Here is an 18,504-nt window from a genome sequence, read left to right as displayed (position 1 = left end):
CAGTTGGGTTTCACACCTCGAACTTTGTCTCTTAGCCAAAACGTGCCTTCAGGAAGGAAGCTTGGAGGGTGAGGGTGGGGACCCCTGTCGATAAAGGCCTTTGCTGAATGCCACATTCAAGCTCATAGATTATTTTTTTCTTTAAGCTTGTAAGGAAATTTCGGTATCACAGCACAATTACTGAACTCTAGACCAGGAGAGGTGATATGACCCGCCCTCGTTCCTCCAGTGTATGAAGTGGACGGGCACCGCAGGAGTCCCCACGCCAGTTCTCAGGCCTCCTTCCTGGGATGGGGAAGTACAGCCTCCTTCCCCCGGCCTCTCCTGCCTGTTATCCCAGGCTATCAGGAGAGCCTGCCTTGGAGTCCACTCCAATTTCTGCTGCTTTAATTTAATCCACTGACCCTTGTTGGGTCTTCCAGGGATACGGAAGGCAACTTTTATTTGGTCCTTTGTGAAACGACACTACCAACAATAAAGGTCGTGTTCTTGAAGATGGGGAACCTCCAATTCCTGGGACCCTGCCCATCAGGACGTATGTCCTTCCCATCACCCCCAGTCCACGTCCCTGCGGCCTCTGGACATGCTGCTCCGGTGAGGATGGGGGAGGCCCTCACACTAGGGTTTTGGGTTTGCTGTGGCTCTTTACACAATCCCAGAGTAAGTCCTGCTTCTCAGTAATGTCCCCCATGGGAGAGCCCGAGTTTACTGGAGGGGAAGGCTGTAAAAATGTTGGTGACAAGGATGTGCTGGGAAAGTGGTGGAGGGGCAGAGAGAGGAGATGGACAGACTAAGACTGGGACCAACAGTGACATTCTCTGAACGCTCACATGTGCTGTTTTACAGACATGGTTTTGTGAAATCCTCCCAACTGCCCCAGGAAGTACATTCTCTTTTATTCCCCTTTAGCAGATGAGCAAACTGAGGCCCAGAGGAGTCAAATCTTTCCCAGACTCCACCACTTGTAAGTGGTTGAACTTACAAGTTCCTGAGAGGATGGGAAAGAATCATGTCTTCCCTGCTCAGCTAGGCTCACCCAGTTGTGCCAGAGACCACCTCCACCTCCAAGAAGTCCTCCAGCAGAAGCAGAACGTGAGGGGGTTGCCCATACGCCCATCACTCATCCCTGCCTGCACTTTTTTTCTCAGCATCAAGAAGTCTTCTGTTTGGGACTTCCCTGGTGGTCCAGTGGTTAAGAATCCGTCTTGCAGCGCAAGAGATGCCGGTTCGATCCCTGGTTAGGGAACTAGGATCCCACATGCCGCGGGGCAACTAAGCCCAAGTGCCACAACTAGTGAGCCTGCACACCTCAACTAGAGAGAAGCCCACGCGCCACAACGAAAGATCCCGTGTGCCGCAACTAAGACCCAACGCAGCCAATAAATAAATAAGTAAGTAAGTAAGTAAGGTTTCTGCTTCCTGCTGGCTTGTCTGCCTGTGTATCCTGAATATTTCTGTTGGGTCACTTGTCCAATTCTGGCAGCAAAGGGCAAATCATAACATCTGGCCCCCAGTACTGCAGCATCAGGGCTTAACAAAGGACACCCTAGGAGGAAAAGGATTCTGTGCTCCCTGACTAGAAGGAGGTGCTAAGAACGAGGAGACCAGCTGATCAGAGCCTTGAGTGAGGGGCTCCTAGTCCAAGGAGTGGTCTTTCATCCACGTGGCTGAAAAGGAAAGGGTATGATTATTGGGCCCTTCTGGTCTTCATCGTAAAACTTCACTCCAGATCCCACCTCAACAACCATAATGACCAACAATAAAGGATTTAGGCCACCATTTTCCATACATTCATCTGATGGAATATTATGGGACCATTAACAGTACATAATAACACAGGGACATCAAGGGTGCGGGTGGGAAGCAGAATGGAAACAGTATAAGCCCAGTTTGGGGTGTGTGCGTGTGACTCTATGTCAGGCCCTAGTGCTGGGCAGCGCCCACACCTCTTCAACCTAATCCCGTGGGGCAATAATATTATCCTTTTCTTATAAATGCGGAAACTGGGACTCAGAGCAGTTAGATAAATTACCCAAGGCTGCACAGCTAATAAGTGGTGAAGTCAGGATTCCATTCCAGACGCTCTGACTCCAGCACCTGTGCTATTAACCGCCACCCTGTGATGACCCCGTATCACTGGCCAATCCTTTTCACTCGACGAAGTGCTTTAATGTTTATGATCTTTATAAAAATATTCACAACAGCTCTATGAGGTGCCTATTAAAAAGCCCATTTTATGGGCTTCCCTGGTGGCACAGTGGCTGAGAGTCCGCCTGCCGATGCAGGGGACATGGGTTCGTGCCCCGGTCCGGGAAGATCCCACATGCCCCGGAGCGGCTGGGCCCGTGAGCCATGGCCGCTGAGCCTGCGCGTCCGGAGACTGCGCTCCGCAACGGGAGAGGCCACAACAGTGAGAGGCCCGCGTACCGCAAAAAAAAAAAAAAAAAAAAAAGCCCATTTCAGGGCTTCCCTGGTGGCGCAGTGGCTGAGAATCTGCCTGCCAATGCAGGGGACGCGGGTTTGAGCCCTGGTCTGGGAGGATCCCACATGCCGCAGAGCAACTGGGCCCGTGAGCCACAATTAATGAGCCTGCGCGTCTGGAGCCTGTGCTCCGCAACAAGAGAGGCCGCGATAGTGAGAGGCCCGTGCACCACGATGAAGAGTGGCCCCCGCTTGCCACAACTGGAGAGAGCCCTCGCGCAGAAACGAAGACCCAGCACAGCCATAAATTACTTAATTAATTATTATTTTTTTAAAAGCCCACTTTATAGATGAAGAAACAGAGAAGTTAAGAGACTTGCCCAAAGTCAGTATCATTCCACGCTGGCAAAAGAAGGTCTCAAACTCAGGTTGTACTTGAAAAAGCCCTGCACTAGCTCAAGAACAGAAATAGACAAGAGAAGGCAACACACACGGATGTCAAAACAGACACAGCAGAGACCAGGAAAAGGGAAGGAAGAGCATTCTCCTCCCTTTGCCCGTCTCCACTCAAATGTAGAGGGGAAAAAATCATTTTAAGCAGGTGACTTACAGCCTTGAATTTAAGAAAAATCCGTGGAATTAAGTTCCTAAAAAGCCGGGAAAGCTGAACCAAACCATCATTGGGGCTTGAAATGAGATTTTATGTTTTCCCATTCTGGGCACTGAGCCGTCAGTGGTGCCACGTGCCAGGCTGGTGAGGACCACTTGTTCGTTAGAGGCACCAAGGGTTGGTAGCCGCCGCCCAGCCTGGCCCTGCCCTGGTGAGTGCCAGCTGCTTGCAGGCCTATTGGAGGGCTGGGCTCAGAGAATAGACATAGGGGTGTTCTAGCCCCTTGCTTTTCCGAGTGTGGTCCACAGACTGGCAGCATCACCTGAGAGTTTGTTAGGAATGCAGAGCCCTCTCTACCGAATCAGAATTTGTATTTTAACAAGACCTGGAGGTGGTGTGTCTGCCCATCACAATTGCAGAAGCCCTGCTTTAGCTAAAATCTGAATAGAGGAAGGACAGGTCCAGGTCTCAAAAGCCCCTTCTCCCCCTGCCCTGGGTCCCCAAGTTCTGAGCAGCTCACACAGACCCTGGGATCCCTGAAGCCTGACAGCATGTGGCCATGGGCACAGGGGAAGGAGGGAGAGAGGAGGCCCTCCCCAACCTGAACCGCTGGAGGTGCCTGCCAGCCACAGCCAGAGAGGGTGGGGGTGGGGAAGTTTTTCTTTGTCAGCACATCTTTCTGGAAGGAGAGTCAAGGTGCCCCTAGTTTCCCCCTCCCACGTGGGGACCGAGTGTAAGGACGCCGTGTGCAGAGATGGCAGGGCAGGTGGCCAAGGGCGCTGGGTTCACCTTCCCCAGAGGCACCAGGGCTCGCATGGTCTGTCCCTGTCCCTCCCAGGCCGGTACTCCCAGAGCTGGTCTCAGAGGGTCAGACCAAGGAGCTGCTTCTCTCCAGAAAAGGGGGGACCTCTGTCCCCTGCCTGCCTTTGGAAGGTTGCTTCCCTAGCTCCCGAAGAGGCACCTGCTCCACCCCAGCCTGCGCCCCAGCCACCTGGCCAACCGGGCCCGGGCCCTCTGCTGGCTCCTTAAAGAGACAGCTGTGCCATGTTTCTTCCCAGCGTATCCACCCTGAGCACAGAGACGCAGAAGCTGCAGTCTGCAAGCCTGGGGAAGGGGCTGGGCTGTACCCTTAGCCCCGAGAACTACTCATCGTCTCGTCCAAGGGATTCTCAGCCCTGGCGCACACCTAAATCACCTAAGGAGCTTTAAGGAATACTAATGCCTTTGGCCCAGCCCAGGCCAATTAAATCAGAATTTCTTGGGCTAGTGGGGGAAGGGGGAGGGTCATTTTTAATATGTATTTAAATATTTAACTAATATATTTTTTAAATACCGACTAATGTGCAGCGAGGGTAAAGGAAACACTGAGCCAGTCCATCGACCTCACTTTCCTGATGAGGATGTGTGGCCCAGATAATCCAATAGTGTAGCTGCATCTCAAGAAAGGGCTCACTCCGGGTCCCACAGCAGCCCAGCCAAGACCAGAACATACCAGGCAACACACTGGGCTCTAGGCACGAACAAGTCTACCAACCTCAGGGCCGTATGACCTTGGGTGAGTTTCCTAACCCGCCTGACTCTCAATTTCCTCACCTATAAAATGGGGATAATGATGCCTAAATGATAGACTCATAGCAAGGGTACCTGACACATGTAGGTGCTCAATAAAATGTTGCCACATGAATGAAGGAAGGAAGGAAGGAAGGATGGATGGATGGATGGATGGATGGATGGAAGGTGAATGAATTAACACTTAGACTGTTCCCTGGGATTGGCATGGGGTTCTCTGCTTAGAAATCTAAAATCTGCAAACCAATCCCAAGAGAATCCTGCCTGTCCAAGGTTCTAGAACTTTTGAAACTTCTACTGGGAGGGGTCATGGCAGAGAACCAGGCAGTGGGAGGCTTTCCTTCAAGAGGCCCCAGGATTTCAGGCCAAGGTGTGGGTAACTTGACAGAAGAATAAGCGCTTCATTCATTTTCCAGCCGCCTCCTGCCCAGCGCGGTTCCACTGGAGTGGCTCTGGCCCCATTGTGGGAGGGCCTGGATGCTCACCTGCCCCTTACCCCTCTCCCTCGCTGGAGCCCAGCCAGGGCACCTGTGGGGTCACAGAGATGCTGGCACGGCCGGCCCCTGGGGTGGGGAAGCCAGGCAGGGCCTCCCTTCCCGTGCTGGCCAGGGTGAGGTCTAGCCAGCAGAGGAAGACGGGGGGGGGGGGCCCTCTCAGGTCTGGTGACAGGTAAGTGGCCTCCTCAGAGGGCTGGAGGAGGGTGGAGGAGGGGAGGGGGTGATGGGACATCCCTCTCAGCCTCCCCTCCCCTCCGCTACAGGCCCCAGCAGGCGCCTTTCTACCACCACTCCCAGCCAATTTCCTGGTTCTCAAACCTCTCCCACCTGCTCTGCTTCACTGCCGCTGTTCCCCTCCCATTGGAGCCACAGGTCCTGGCCTTCCTTCCCTCAACTTCCCCACCCCCACCACTTGTCACCATAACCCCCAGGGCAGCCTGGCGCCCAGGTGAACCAGGACAGGGCCCACCCTAATCTGCTCCTTCATCACTGCTCTGATGAGACAGAAATCCTGCGGATGGAGAGATCAAACTAACTGTAGTGGGACATGAATGGGGGCAGGGAGTATCTCCTGGATCTGAGCTGCCATCCTGGGCAGGAGGGGGCACTGGCTTGTTTTCCTTCCTTGAGCAGGTACAAAAGAAGCCACATTAATACAGCCCTGCCTTTGAAGCTCACCTTTGAAACCCGGGTTCCTGGGTCTGAGCCAAGCAGGCTCAGCCGCTAGTGCCCTCTCCCCAGCCACGCCAGCCACCCCTCCAGAGATGCTTCGAACTGTGAGATCAAAGGGTCCTGGGCCCCTCCCCACCGTGCAGTTAGAGCCCTGGGTTAGGAGGGACTGTGGTGGGGCTTGGGTGCGGGGGGACGTGCTGTGCACAGGGTCCCCTGCAGGAGTGCAGGCCCGGATTTCAGGGCTCCAAGACACATATGCTCCCTAATAGGTATTGGGCGTCTACACACGTGGTTGGCCTCATTTCTTCCTCGCAGTTGTTATTGTGTCCTCTGTCCCATTTTACAGATGGGGAAACTGAGGTTTTGAGAGGTTAAATAACTTATCCAAGGAGTTAGGATTGGAGATCTGATCCCAAATCTAGGGCTATCTCTCCATTGGAAAGTCCTACTCCCACCTGAAAGGTAATTTTCAATTCTTGGTCACCAGCCCAGTTATATGCTTCAGTCCCCAAAGCCAACAGCTCGCAAAAGGCTGCCATTTTCCTATTTCAAAGTGGCTAATGTCAGGGGGCCCTCTCCTCCCTCCCCAACCTGCACAGGTAGGACAAACAGGCATCCAGGGCTCCACCACAGACCCCAGTTTTCCTTCTTCTGGAGGCACATCAGCGCTCACGTTGGCTTTGTGTTTGCTGCATGGCCGTGAGAACTGGAGAGCTGGCAGTGGGGTTAGCAGGGAACCCAGCCTCAGCGCTGAACTCTCCTTAAAATAAAGGAGGGGGCTTCCCTGGTGGTGCAGTGGTTAAGAGTCCGCCTGCCAGTGCAGGGGACACAGGTTCGAGCCCTGGTCCGAGAGGATCCCACATGCCGCGGAGCAACTAAGCTCGTGCGCCACAACTGCTGAGCCTGCGCTTTAGAGCCCGCGAGCCACAACTACGGGGCCCATGTGCCGCAACTACTGAAGCCCACGCGCCTAGAGCCCGTGCTCCGCAACAAGAGAAGCCACTGCAATGAGAAGCTGGCGCACCACAACGAAGAGTAGCCCCCGCTTGCCACAACTAGAGAAAGCCTGTGCGCAGCGACAAAGACCCAACGCGGCCATAAATAAATAAATAAATTTATTTTTAAAAAAAGAATAAAGGAGGGATGGGAGGGGCTGGCCCCTGGGCAGGGACTCAGCTCTTTCTCAGGTAGAGAGAGCCCGGGTGGAAGGCTCACCCCCACTCTTGCCAGCTCAGCAGCTGAGTCTCTCACCTGACCACTCACCTGACCCTCTGCTTCCTCTCCTTCCCGCCACCCCTCACCTCACTCCAGACTACCTGATCAAAGGCAAGAATTGGGAGCCATTAATGATCTCCTCTTCCTCCTCCTCCCTCCGGCTCCCCTCTCCACCCCTCCCTCTGCTCTTCCTGCCTGGACACAAATAACTGTTTCCCAAGGTGGAACCAGACTGAGTCAGAGGCGGAAGGGCCTTCTACATCGGGCTCCTTCATTTTACAGCCGAGCAAGCTGAGGCCCAGAGAGGGTGACGCTCTTAAAGTCACAGAGCTCATTCGTGGCTTGGGACCAGGGCAATATTTAGGTCTTTGGAAACCTAAATAATGAACTAATTTTGTTTCTCCCCCAGCAAAGGTGTTTCAAAATAGAAACAACATTTAACTGTGAAACATAGGACTAATAAAAATCAGATAGAACTTTCTGCAGTGGTGGAAATGGCCCTGTGGTGGCCAGTAGCCAATTATGGCTCTTGAACACTTGAAGTGAGGCTAGTGTGACCGAGGAGGCGGACTTTTAATTTAATTTAATTTAAATGAATCTGAATTTACCTGGACATAGCCGCGTGTGACTACTGGTTGTTGAATTGGACATCTCTTCTTTCTAGATTTTCTGCTTGCAGAATTCTGGTTCAGTTTATTAAAGTGAGAAGTTGGGGTGTTGGGCTTTGTTTTAGGGGTACCCCAAACCACTAAGTCTGTCTGTTGAGTAATCCAGTCCTGTCTGGAACTCAAATTGGGGTCTGTAAAGGGTGATAAACGGTAAAATCAGATTTTAGAGAGGGATTTCCCTGGTGGTGCAGTGGTTAAGAATCTGCCTGCCAAGGCAGGGGACACGGGTTCAAATCCTGGTCCGGGAAGATCTCACATGTGGAGGAGCAACTAAGCCTGTAACCCACAACTACTGAAGCCCGCACGCCTAAAGCCTGTGCTCCGCAGCAAGAGAAGCCACCGCAATGAGAAGCCCACGCACCGCAACCAAGAAGGAGCCCCCACTCACTGCAACTAGAGAAAGCCCACGCACAGCAACAAAGACCCGACACAGCCATAAATTAATTAATTAATTAATTTTTTAAAAAAAGATTCTAGGGAGTATCAGACGAGGAAGGGATTGCATCCAGTATGGGGGTAGGAGGACCAGTTGAGGGAGAGTTTCATGGAGGAGACATTGAGATAGACCCTGGAGGCAGTGGGAACAGCATAAGGAAAGACACAGAGGCAGTCAGTTCAGGGTCTGCTCAGGGCCAATGTCCAGTGCCCAGGAGACACAGAGGCTCAGCAGGACACACAGATTCCCCAGGCCCCTGAGCTGCAGTCCCCTTCACCTTGTCATGCTCTGACTGTTGCCCAGTTTTCCCAGGGAGACTGTGGTGGCCTTGCGTGCCGGAGGGGCGGAGGCCCGTCTGAAGCGATGGGAAGGAAAGCAGGGAGCCAGATGGCCACTGGCTGTGTGAGAACTGAACAGTGATGGGGAGCCCGGGGCCTCCCCATCTGCATCCTAACTCTGGCAGAGACACCAGGAGGGCAGGACAGATGCTGAGGCCATTTAGAGTCACACCCCAAGGAACTGTAGCATCCCAAACTCGTCACCTAAGTTTCTGGTCCAGCGTCCTCAGTAATGGCCTTCTAATCCAGGGGCTTGTGGGTAAGGACGTGGAGTCTGACCTCCACGGTCAGTCTAAACATTTAAAAATTAGGGATCCAGAATATACAAACAACTGAAAATTAATATGACAAAAAAAAGAACTTGACAGAAAAAAAAAGGTGGGGGGGTGCAAAGGATAGGAACAGGGAATTTACAGAAGAGGAAATGCAGATTAATGGTCAATTATCAGGAAAGAATAATCAACCTTGACACATTGTACACTTAAATTTACACCATGTTATATGTCAATTATGTCTCAATAAAGCTGTGGCGGGGGAAGAATAATCAACCCCACTAGTAATCAGGACAGTGCAACTGAAACAATCCTGTGACACCATTTCACATCCATTCGATTGGCAAAATTAAAAGTCTGGCAATACCTTTGTATTGGTGTGGACACCCAGACACCATTGGCAGGAGACTATACAAGGGTTGGGAGATTATAAACTGATACTTCCTCTTTGGAGAGCCATTTGGCAATATCTCATAACGTTGATGATGCTGTACTCTATTGTAGTAGGCTGTCATACTGGTGGTCCCCAATGAACTATACCTTGCTGGATCCACGCCCTCCCTCGCTGAACTCTAGGCCTGTCCATGTGACTTGCTTTGGCCAACAGGTTATTAGCAAGAGTGAGACAAGCAGAGGCTTAATAAGCACTTGCACAATGTGGCTTGGAATCCTGGACCACCATGCTGTGAGGAAGCCCAAGCTAGCCCCAGGAAGAGGCCACGTGGAAGAAAACTGAGGAACACATCTGACAGCTAGAACCAAGGCCCCACACATATGGCCCCAGTTGAACTGTCCCAGGTGTTCAAGGGGCCCAGACTGAGACCTCAGACATTGTGGAAGAGATCGCTCACCACTGTGCCCGGTTTGAATTACTAACCCACAGAACTGTGAGCAAATAAAAGGGATGTTGTTTGAAGTGACCAAGTTTTGGGGTGGTTTATGATGTAGAAATAGAAAACTGATAAACCTGTCATCCAGCAATTCCATTCCTAGCTATATGCCCAAAGAAGACTTTGCATGTGTGCACAAGGAGATTTGTACAAGGGTACGTATCACAGCCTATTAATAAACGAAGAATAAACTGAGGCATATAACTTCATTCAATGAATATGGCACAGAGCCACATGGAACAACAAGGATAAAATGAAAAAATGCTGAAGGAAACACCCAACGTGCTGAAGTTTACATACAGGATGTAATATATAAAGTTTATACAAAGTTGAGAAGCATGCACAGCCATAGAGTATAGTGCTTATGTATTGATAATCTAAAGTTAAAACCTGCTTGTAAAGAATAAACCCTAGGGCTTCCCCGGTGGTGCAGTGGTTGAGAGTCCGCCTGCCGATGCAGGGAACACGGGTTCGTGCCCCGGTCCGGGAAGATCCCACATGCCACGGAGCGGCTGGGCCCGTGAGCCATGGCCGCTGAGCCTGCGCGTCCGGAGCCTGTGCTCCGCAACGGGAGAGGCCACAACAGTGAGAGGCCCGTGTACCGCAAAAAAATAAATAAAGAAAGAAAATAATCCCTAAGTTCAGAAAGATGGTTCCCTCTCAGGAGGAGGAGAGGAGAATGAGCCTTGGGAGGAAGAGACAGGGAGTTTCCATGGTATCTATAATGTTTTGTTTATTTAGAAAATATAAATCTGAAGCAAAAATGGCAAAACATTAAGATTTAACAAAGCTGGGTAGAAGAGACTTGGGTGTTCATTATATTATCGTTTATAGTTTTCTCTGTGTGAGAAATATTTTATAATAAAGATAATTTAAAAAATAAGAATAGAGGTGGGAGGCTCTGAAGGATAATTTAACAGGAGATAGAGGCCTTCCCTGGTGGCGCAGTGGTTAAGAATCCGCCTGCCAATGCAGGACACACAGGTTCGAGCTCTGGTCTGGGAAGATCTCACATGCCACGGAGCAACTAGGCCTGTGCGCCACAACTACTGAGCCTGCGCTCTAGAGCCCACGAGCCACAACTAATGAGCCCGCGTGCCACAACTACTGAAGCCTGCACGCCTAGAGCCCGTGCTCGGCAATAAGAGAAGCCAGCGCAGTGAGAAGCCCGCACACCGCAATGAGGAGTAGCCCCCCGGTCGCCGCAACTAGAGAAAGCCCACGTGCAGCAACAAAGAACCAATACAGCCAAAAATAAATAAGTTAACATTTTTTAAAAAAAAAGAGGAGATAGATTTGGAGAGAGGGTTCTGATGCCTCCTAGGCATGGTCCCAGCTTCCCCTTTCCCAGGGCAGCTGCATTCCTGCCCATGGGTTCAAGTCCTCCCCATACCCTTATCACAGAGACCCTGTTTCTATGAAAATAAACAAACAAAAAAACTTCAAATAGTTAAGTTGCTTCAGCCTGCAGGGGGGCGGGGGGGCATGCAGGGAGGGGTGTGCAGGGAAACAGACCAGTAATAGACACCTGACCAAGACTCAGGAGATCTGAGCTGGGGTCCCAGCTCTTTCACAACCCCCTGCATGACCTTGCACAAGGTCTCTCTCTGAGCCTCAGTTTCCTTATCAGCAGTGTGAGATTAGCGGATCAGATCAGGGACAATCAACCAGACAGAGCTATCAGAATCAACATTCCCCCTCAACACCCAGCCAAGGTGACCAGAGTCTCTCTCCATAAGGCAAGGGAAGCAGGCATTTGAAAAAGCCCCTGGGGATTGTGGTACCCACACCTGGGCAAGATGACCTCTCAGAACCCTCCAGGCCCAGCACTGTGGGAATCTAGGATGTGGTAGTCTCTATCTAAATTACGTTAGGATTGTCAGCAAGATTAATAGGGCACATCTGAGGTGTCCACTGTACACACATCCCCTCAGGCTAGTCTATCCATCCATGCATCTGTCCGTCCATCCACCTATCCATTCCCAAAACATTTGTTGAGTGCTTATTATGTGCCAGGCCCTGTGCAAGATTCTGGAAACTCAACAGGGAATGAAGTAGACATGATAAAAATTAACACATAAATATCAGCCACTCCAGAACACTTTACATTTATTATTTATCCTCATAAGAGCTCTGTGAAGTAGACACGATTATCCCATATTACAGGTGGGGAAACTGAGGCACGGAGTGGTTAAGTATCTCACCTACGACCAGCAGAGTATAAGTGGCGGAGCCAGGATGCAGCTAAACACTCTGCACCATCACCTTCTGCATCCTTCCTGGCCTCCCACTCGGGTCCCTCTTCCTGGGCTTTCCTCCCACACCTGTCTACACAGAAGAGCACATTTCTCTCAACCCCGACCCCTCACCTCCCACCGGGCAGGGAGGGGGGACTCTGAGTGACACAGAGCCAAGCGGGCCTGCCATGTGTTGGAGGCAAGTCTCATCCCTTGTGTTTGTGAAGTCAGAGAGGGCCACGAGCTCCTGCACAGAGGGAGGGAAGGCAAGAGCCTGGATTTCCAAGTGGCAGAGCCCAGGGGGTGGGAAGAACTGGCTTCACAGGAGGTGGGTGGGACAGGGCAACAGGGGACCCAGAAGCCATCAGCACAGTAACTACCATTTACTGTGTGTCTGGCAGTGATTCAAGGAAATGCTTGACAAACATCTCATTTCACAAACTCCCTTAGGTGATAATCACTACTCCCATTGTATGAATGAGACAACTGAGTGCAGAGGGGCCCGAGTGACAATCCCAGTTGCTCAACTGGAATCTGAACCCAGGCTCTCTAACAACAAATACTTCTTTGTAGGAGCCAGGCACTGTTCCAGGCTCTGAGGACAGCAGCGAGCAGGGTGGGCAAGCTTCCTGCCCTACTGGAGCTCACATCCTAGTTGGAGCAGGCAGGCGGTAAGTGAGCAAACAGATGATGATTGTTATTTCAAGGAATGACAAGTGTTATGAAGACAAAGTGCCCGAGAGGCTTCAAAGTGCACAATGAGAGTGCCCGAGGGACTTCCATTCCTTACAATACAATGAACTGGACACCCTGCCCCAAACTCCTAATGCAAAACACCTAGAAACCCAGAGTAAAATATACAAATATCCCATTACAGGGAGAGCCGAGGTGGCAAAAATTAAGGGAAATATCGGGGGTCAAAACCAAAGAAGAACCTGGAAATCTGAAGCTTCCACTGCTGGTTTTGGCAATTTTGAGGTTAATAGTCTTGGGAGGGACAGGAGACAAGGTGGGGAGATGGGAATGAGACACTCACCTCCTAGACACACCACTAAAGCCTAGACCCTTGAAAAGCTACACCCTCAGTAAAGAGGAGAACTTGGGGATTGGGAGTGGGGATCTACCTGCTCAAAGGAAATCAGCAGAGAAACGTGACCGTTCCTGTCTTCACCTGGACCCTGACTGCAAAGGAAAAAGCCTCTGGTGAGAATTCCATAAGCACAGGCCTGCCTTCAAATGGGTAGGGGTCTACTCTGCACCACTCGTGTGCAGCAGGAAAACCCAAGGCAAGAAGTGAACTAAAATGGACCTAAGCTGGCATTCGCCTTAGGGTTGAGGAAAGACAGACTGTCTCTGGAGAGACCTACCTCCAACCCAAGCCTCTCAGAAATCTTATAAATAAGCTCTTCAAGCAGAAGCCCACGTTCCAAACACATAGGACACATCCTACAAGGAAATCAGCAACCATGAGTGAGAGCCTGCCAACACAACGAGCAGCAGGTTTAGTTCCTGTGAATTTCGTCTCATGGGGTTCTCAGAGAACCCCAAATGTATATATTTAATCTGTCAAAAGAGGTATACAAGGGAATTAAGTATGACTAAAGAGGCAACATTGGACTGGTCATCAGGGAAGAGCTTGTGAGGAAAAGACATATGAGATAAGACTTGAATGAGAAGGAGCTGACCTCCTGACAGGAGAGGAGCCTTCCAGGCAGAGGAGACAGCAAGTGCAAAGGCCCCAAGGCAGGACTGCCCTAGGCCTGTTGAGGAGCAGAAAGAGGCAGTGTGCTGGCTGGGATGACCTTCGGGGACCGTGATAGCGGATGAGGTGAGAGAGCTAGGAAGGGGTGGGATCACACTGATGGGCTCTGCAGGTCCCGAGGAAAAGTCTGTTTTTATTGTAAACGCAATGGGAAGGCACAGGGCTTGAAGCAGGAGCATGCCGCGATCTGATTTGCATTTTTAAAAGATCCCTTTGGAAATCCCGTGGCAGTCCAGTGCTTAGGACAAGCCACGCGGCGCAGCCCAAAAGAACAAAAACAAAAGAATGAAAGATCACTTTGGTTTGCCACGTGGAGAAAGTAGGTGACGGGGTCCATGTTAGAGCCTAAGACTCCAGCTCTAAGCATCTCTAGAAGAAGACTCTCCTCGCCCAGAGAGGGGTCCCAGAGGAGTATATGGGGAGTAAGTGTGTGAGATGGGGGTGGGGGTGGGGTTTGGGGGAGAACCTGTTGGTCTGTAAACTCAACCACAGAGACAGAGATAAAGAGCTGAGACTGGGCAGCCCACTCTGACCAAGCCCCAGTGCCCAAATTAGTGACTTAATCCACTGAGTCACTTATTCAGTAAAATGCTACTGGGTGTATCCTCTGTGCCAGGAGTAACCATCGTCATCCTACCTGCTGGGGATGGAGAGCTGTGAGGCCCAGTCTCTGCCCTCCAGGAGTTTGCATTTAACAAAGAATGGCAACCCCTGGGGAAGGTTCTGGGCTAGGGAAAGCCTCTGGGAGCACAGAGGGAGGGTAAGGGTCTGTTCTCAGGGAGAGACAGTGTCAAGAATAATTTCTTAGAGGGGCCAACAGGAGCTGCTCCTCCCCTGCATCTCCCAGGACCCACCACATCTCCCGCTAAACATTTCTGCACCTGTCTAAAAGAATGGGGTGGTTGAACCTCTCCTACCAAGAGCCCTCAGCTGAAGGAGAACTTCCCTGTCGTCCACTGTGGAAGGAAGAGAGGAGACAGCAGCTAATGATAATAACCACAGGCCTTAGATCTGGGCCTCTTTCACTTCCATTCCCTTACTTGATGATGTCAGCCGGGCCGGGATCATTACCCCATTTCACAGATGAAGAAACTGAGGCTCAGTGAAGCTAAGTGCCTTCTGCGAGGCCTCACAGGGAAGGAGTGGCTGGGCCCACACCAGAAGTTAGTCTTCTGTTCCAATGCTCTTGAGAGGAAATGTCCCTCTGGCCTTCCTCTATGTCCACTGCCCTCACTCCTGGTCCCACCCAACTGCCCTCTGCTCCCCATCAGGGCCCCAGCAGCAGAGGTAGTGACAGCCAAGCTGCAGCCAGGAGCAAAGAAACTCGGGGCAGCCACACCAACTTCCGGGCCTGGGCATCCCAACTTCTCTGCAAGTTCCCCAGGAAGAGTTCCCTGGAATGGGGTGCAGGGAACAAACTTTATAAAATTCTCCACAACCAGCCAGGCGGAACCTATTTTCCCTCACAATGCAATTAACAGCACCAATATTTACAAAATATGATTTCAAGCGCTTTGGTTAAGTAGAGGAAAGTATATTAGATAGCAGCGAGGGGTTGATCTTAATGTGCATTTTTTTGAGAGACTTGCATTTTCTTTGTGCAAATAAAGAGGCCCTAAATTCTCCATAGGCACTAAAATCAATGCAGTGGAACCATGATAACAAACACAGGCTCCACTTTTTGCTACATCCCCCAATTAATTAAGCCTTTCACGGGCATGTAATTAGGAACATTAGCAAGTCATAAAATTGCCGTGAGTCTTTAAATTATGTGCTGGCCCTCAGCAATTTGTTTTTAATTCCTTCTGAAGACAATGGCACTGCGGGGCCCAATAGATCTTCCGAGCGGCCTACTGTGCTCTCCTTTATTGAGGGAGGGCCGGCAGGCAGCCAGGGTGCCCCGACTTCGCTCCCAGGGCCCAGGAGTGCTGCGAGGCTCTTTCTTTCCCCCTTCCTTTCTCTTCTTTGTTTTTACTACCCCTTTAATTCTCCTTCCTCCCTCCCTCCTCACTTTTCCTTCGTTTTCTCTCTTCCTTTTTTGATTTTTTTTTTTTTTTTTTTTTTGCGGTACGCAGGCCTCTCACCGTTGTGGCCTCTCCCATTGCGGAGCGCGGTCTCTGGACGCGCAGGCTCAGCGGCCATGGCTCACGGGCCCAGCCGCTCCGCGGCATGTGGGATCTTCCCGGACCAGGGCACGAACCCATGTCCCCTGCATCGGCAGGCGGACTCTCAACCACTGCGCCACCAGGGAAGCCCTCTCTCTTCCTTTTGACCTATTTACCTCCTCCGCCTCCTCTTTCCTTCTCTCCTTCCTCCTCCTCCACCTCCACTGCTTTCTTCTCTCTCTTCCTCCTCTGTCTTTTCTTCCCTGCTCCCCCTCCCAGCCCCCACCCCAGCACCAGGCTCCTCCTTGCCCTTCCCATGATCCCTCAGGAGCGCTGGGCACACAGGACTGCTTCCCCTCCCCTCCCCTCCCCTCCCCTCCCCTCCCCTCCCGCAGGACCCTGCCCCTGGCCCCTGATTCCCATCCACGTTGTAAAGGACCATCAGAGGCCATCTAGCCTAACCTGCCGCCTCTGATTTATAGCATCGGTTACACTCCTTGGGAGCCAGACACTGAAGCAATCTGGAGGTGCTGGAGGGTTGAGGGGCAGGGGTTATGACCCCACCCCCACCACCCTTCCTCCTCTGAGGGAAGGGAAAGTGGGAGGCAAAGCTGAGGGCTGTGGTGTCCGCCTTGCTGGCACAACGCCCCTGAGAGGGTCTCCATTGGCCTTTCACTCATCTACCGGGGCCCCCGGGACCCAAGGGAGTTGGAGAACCCTGCTCCCCATCCCTGTACCACCCCAAATCCCCTGCCCCCCAGACTGTTACCCTTCCAAGTTTACAGCCACCAGCTCCAGGACTTAGGGGAATTAGGTCTTTGCGTTTAGGGCTTCTAAACCAAGCCCTGCCCTTACATCCTCCACCCAAGGCTTCCTTTTCTGTCAACCAGAGGTTTCTGAGTTACGAATCAAGATCTACTAGAAGATGATGTGGAGCCTGGAATGGCAACTCCCCAGGCCTAGTGGCACAGTCCAAGCCTCCTCCAAGGTTTGCTGAAACTCTGGCTGGGCCCCCCTCCCTTCCTCTGCACTATCGGCATCCCCTCCCCACTCCTGGAGATCACAAGGCTTCTGGGATATCTTGGAATCCGCACAGTTTAGAGCGGGGAGGAACATTACAAAGGAGCAAGTGAGGAGCACACCAAGCAAGAGGTCAGGAACAAAAGACCTGCTTGCTCAGCGGCCAACCACTGTGACCATCTCTTGTTCACAGCTGCCATGGGGTCGGTGGCTCCTCTGCTTCTCAATCTCCTGTCAGCTTCTCTTCTCACTGAGAACCAGCTCTTCCTCTCCGCATTTCCCAAGTACGATAGACATTGCTAGTGTTCAGTGGTATTCTCGGTTCTGCTTTGCCTTCTGGGCAAGATTGTATTCCTGGCCCCACTGAGGTTAGACGAGGCTATGAAACTTACATGGGCCAGTGAAAGGTGAGCAGAAGGGGTATGTGTCGCTTCCCGGTAGAAGTCTTTAAGAGCCCATCTTCAATTCTGTGTGTCTTTTTACCCGGCCTCTATGGAAGCACTTGCTGGTATGGAGGTGCTATGGTGGAAGTGGCCCGAAATGCTCAAACCACACGTGGTGGCAACTGCTCCGGAGAGCTGCCCAGACCCAGCAAAGAATTCACATGAGCAAAAAGTAGATCTTTGTCGTGTTAAACCACTGAGATTTGGGTGATGTTTGTTACCACAGTGTAACTTAGCCTGTCCTGACTAATCCACCAAAAAAGAGCCTCTGGCTGGTCCAGCTAAGACCTTACCTGAGCCAGTGTGGGGGGTTAGTTGCCTTTGGATCAAATGCATAGCTTGCCTCAATCCGGGAAAACAGTTCTTCAATTCATGTTTCCTATTCTCAGCAGAATAAACATTTAACTTATTTGCAAGGCTCTCGGTGGGCTGACCCCTGCCTACCCTCCAACCGCATTTCCTGCGACTCCCAGCCCTCTTCCACATCTAAGGCCCAGACACACCAAGCTCCTCCTGTCCCCTCAGCACATCAAGCCATCTCTTTATACTTGCTTGTTCCCTTTGCCTAAAATGCTTTTCCAGTCACACCTCCTCCTGAGGAGATTCTACTAAGTATTTTAAGGTCCCAGGTCAAGTCTTATCTATTCTTTGAAGGCTTCCCTGGTCCATCCTGACATGTACCCCTCATGGCACATACGTCTATCGTAGACTTCTCACGTGAACTTTTACTTATTTGCTTATCTGTCCGTGTGCTCAGTCCTCCCTAGACGGTAAGGTCCTCGCAGCGTGACTAGCTCCTCAGTCATCACTGGGCCTGCCCCTCCCTCCCACACACTGCCGCCAACCACCAGCACAACGAGGCCAGCGTCTACTGATTGCCTACCACTGCCCCGCCTCCGCTACACATCGTACCTAGCTGACCTCCTTGAATGAGTATTATCATCATCTTCACTTCACATCCTCCAGAACCTCTCCATCCTACGGCCTCCCCTTATGGTCCTGCAATTTCTCAATAATACTCTGTTGAATGAATGAATGGTTGCCTGCATGAAATTAATGAATGAATAAGTGAATTCTGACTTACACACACAGAGGCCAGGTCTTCGTGGGACATACCTGTGAAAGCCCGCCTCCTCCCCGAGTCACATAGGCCTGCTTTACAAACTGCCCGGGCTGCTGTTCACTTGTCTGGGTTTTTTTGTTTGTTTTGTTCTTTTGCCTGGGATTTTTTTTCATTGAATTTCTAAAATTCACCCAACAAAGTTTAACCATTTCAAAGTGAACAATTCAGTAGGTTTGGTACATTCACCTTGTTGTGTAACTATCACCTCTATCCAGTCCCCAAACAT

At 51.3% G+C, this 18,504-nt stretch overlaps 1 long non-coding RNA gene across 1 annotated transcript in view; it reads left to right on the top strand.

Moving 5' to 3' along the window:
* LOC132594280 (uncharacterized) overlaps positions 1-18,504 on the top strand; it is a 231,542-nt gene that overhangs the window by 176,010 nt on the left and 37,028 nt on the right. The window contains exon 3 of the long non-coding RNA XR_009560465.1: positions 1,149-1,391. This is a non-coding gene — a long non-coding RNA (uncharacterized lncRNA). The remainder of the gene's footprint in view (positions 1-1,148; positions 1,392-18,504) is intronic.

Source organism: Globicephala melas, chromosome 20 (genome assembly GCF_963455315.2).
Source record: "Globicephala melas chromosome 20, mGloMel1.2, whole genome shotgun sequence".
Lineage (NCBI taxonomy): Eukaryota > Metazoa > Chordata > Mammalia > Artiodactyla > Delphinidae > Globicephala > Globicephala melas.
This window is presented reverse-complemented; position numbering and strand designations above follow the sequence as displayed.